Source organism: Malaya genurostris, chromosome 3 (genome assembly GCF_030247185.1).
Source record: "Malaya genurostris strain Urasoe2022 chromosome 3, Malgen_1.1, whole genome shotgun sequence".
Taxonomy (NCBI): Eukaryota; Metazoa; Arthropoda; class Insecta; order Diptera; family Culicidae; genus Malaya; species Malaya genurostris.
Genome location: NC_080572.1, coordinates 158,768,312 through 158,770,968, shown reverse-complemented (window position 1 = coordinate 158,770,968; position 2,657 = coordinate 158,768,312). Strand labels below are relative to the sequence as shown.

The 2,657-nt window shown below is 40.7% G+C and overlaps 1 long non-coding RNA gene across 1 annotated transcript; it reads right to left on the bottom strand.

Annotated features, from left to right (window-relative positions):
- Nucleotides 1–1,840: 1,840 nt before the first annotated feature.
- On the bottom strand, nt 1,841–2,365 carry LOC131437230 (uncharacterized). Its single transcript, XR_009230736.1, has 3 exons — nt 2,172–2,365; nt 2,013–2,114; nt 1,841–1,950 (listed from the first exon to the last, which is right to left on the bottom strand). It is a non-coding gene; the product is annotated as an uncharacterized LOC131437230 (long non-coding RNA).
- Between the last annotated feature and the right edge of the window lie 292 nt (nt 2,366–2,657).

Genomic DNA, 2,657 nt, shown 5'->3' with positions numbered 1-2,657 from the left:
CACCTCTCCCGGGTGGTGGTGTTCTGTCACAATTTGCTGATGAAACTGCCATTCTTTACAAAGGTCGTGTCATTAATGCTCTGAAGAATAAACTACAGACAGGTCTGGAGTCTCGCTCTAGCTGCATATCTTACAAGCTGGAAAATTGTGATCAATGCAGCAAAAACTCAGGTCATCTTGTTTCCACATTCAAGATCTCCAAAACTTGTTCCATCAGACGAATGCAGAATACGATTCGGTGATGAGGTCATTCAATGGTCCTATGAAGTTATCTATCTAGGACTCACCTTCGACAGACATCTGATATTCAGGTCACATGTTGACAAAATCGTTCAAAAATGCAGCATACTCATTAGGTCTCTGTATCCGCTGATTTGTAGAACATCTAAACTGTGCCTGAAGAATCCGATGGCTGTCTATAAACAAATCATCTACCCCACAATTGAATACGCAGTCCCTGTTTGGCGGGGCTGTGCACGAACACACAAACTTAGGCTTCAGCGCATTCAAAGTAAGATCTTAAAGATGATTCTAAATCTACCCCCTTGGACAAGGACTAGTGAAGTACATGAGATGGCCTCCCTGGATATACTAGAACAAAAATTCGAACAATACTGCACGAAATTTGAAGAAAGGTGCTCAATCTCTGAAATACAAATAATTCAAAACTTGTACGTATTAGGTTGGGGATATTTATAAGTAGGTAGATATTTTATAAATAATTAAAATAAATATTATGATTAAACATTAGTATGTAAAACAAGAGTAACTAAAACACCTAATATTAATAACGAATCGTATGAACAACAAAGATGAAAGGCCAAAGGGTCAAAACACTTGTACTGTAAAATGTTGATGTAATACACAAAAATAAGATTAATAAACAGATATTTATGCAAAAAAAAAATATTTGTGCTCAGTCAACGTCTGACTGTGATCGATAACAGAGGATAACAAAACTGAACGTTACATTCATTTGCTCACTGAATACTCGCTTTTGTACTGTGTGCTGTCTGCACATCGTGTTTACTTGAGTATATTCAGACCATCGCACGACATTTCATTGAACATATCATGTCAATTGTATGGCTGCGCAGTTTTGCTATTTTAGTGCGCACGAATTTGACATTTGTCTCTCTAACTTGTATGCACAATATTCGATGCGGACTCGACTGAGGATGCCATGCTCTCTAAAAAAGGATGTTTCTAGTGAATGGTTCGGGTAATGTGAGATCTGGATATCTAATTAATATGATGTCTTTGGTTCTACCCATGTTTGTACAGGGTAAATTTTGTAAAGTAAGTCTGTAAAATAGGGAATTTTTTTCCTGAGGCGACGGAAAGCCAACTAGCCCAAATAAAATCATTTTGTGTATCGTTTCATATTGCTTATATATTTTCGAGCATGTACTCCAATCTACTTTTCCGCCTCCTCACTTTCTTTCTCTAATCCTAAATCACTTCTTTCGCTATCCAGCTCTACACATTTCATTTAACCTGACTATCATTTTCCTACATTATCACACATCGTCATCTTACAAAAAAATCGTTCTACTCACGGTAAGGTAAGCACTTGGCCTACCCCAATGATTACTGCTTTCACACATCACCCCAGACTGCACGGAGCAGGAACTGACTCGTCTAGCAGAGCCATTCATTCAGCAATTCCTCCGTAGAACACTTGATGACGTCATGACAGCCAAAGGCGTCAGCTTACTAGCGCGGATCCTCGAACTCATGCGTGTCCGATACGTTTGTCGACGACGTTCAAACCTTTCCTCAAGCACTTGGTTGCCGATCGCGTCACGTGCCCACCGCTGTCGAAACGTACGGTTTGTCGTCCAGCGCCAGTTGATTGTTGTCCACGCCGTTCTTCTCTGGCCGTTGCAGCTCAACCTGAAGTGTTCCGTTTGGCTCTTGGATCGTGGTCTGCCGCTGCGCATTAAAACCCTGAAACATTGGATCCATTGTACTTTGCACGCATTTAATTTCGCGTCTTTAGTTTTTCTTACCCTTTTAGGGGAATCTGTTGCATGTACTCTATCTCGATTATTGAAATTCGTGATTGCTGTACTTGTGAACACAGGTTTCCTATCTTGCGGTCGCGTCTTAATCTGAATTGCAGGGAGCCGTGGTTAGTTTTGCCATGTGGTCAAATTATTGCTGCCTACCTGGAATCGGCTTCGCTTCGACACGGTAGCCCTTGAATATTCTCCGGAATGTTTATTCCTTCGGCTGTGACCGCTCTTTCGAGTCGGGTTCGCTCTTGTTAGCACGTTCCGTCGCAGTGAGCAATGGTATACCGCACGAAATCACTTTTTCTTCTACGGAGCAGAAAAAGCATCCGCTTACAATGGCTGCTGACTGAAAATGATTCTTCCCAGCTTCAGGTTCTTCTTTTTCACTTTACCGCTTGCTGCAGTTTGACAACTGTGCGATAGTTCGTATCCGCTTTCGTTTTTTCTTTTTTGACGAAGGAGCGGTTCGTGCCTATGCAGTGAGGTCAGTATTGCTGAATTGTATTTTGATGAACGTTTTCCAACTATCATCTTAATTTAGATGTATTTTTTCCAGTGCATGCTCATTTTAAAGCTCAAAATAACTTAAACGTTACAAGTCGTATTCACTTTAAAAGGAGGAAATACGATTGACTTATT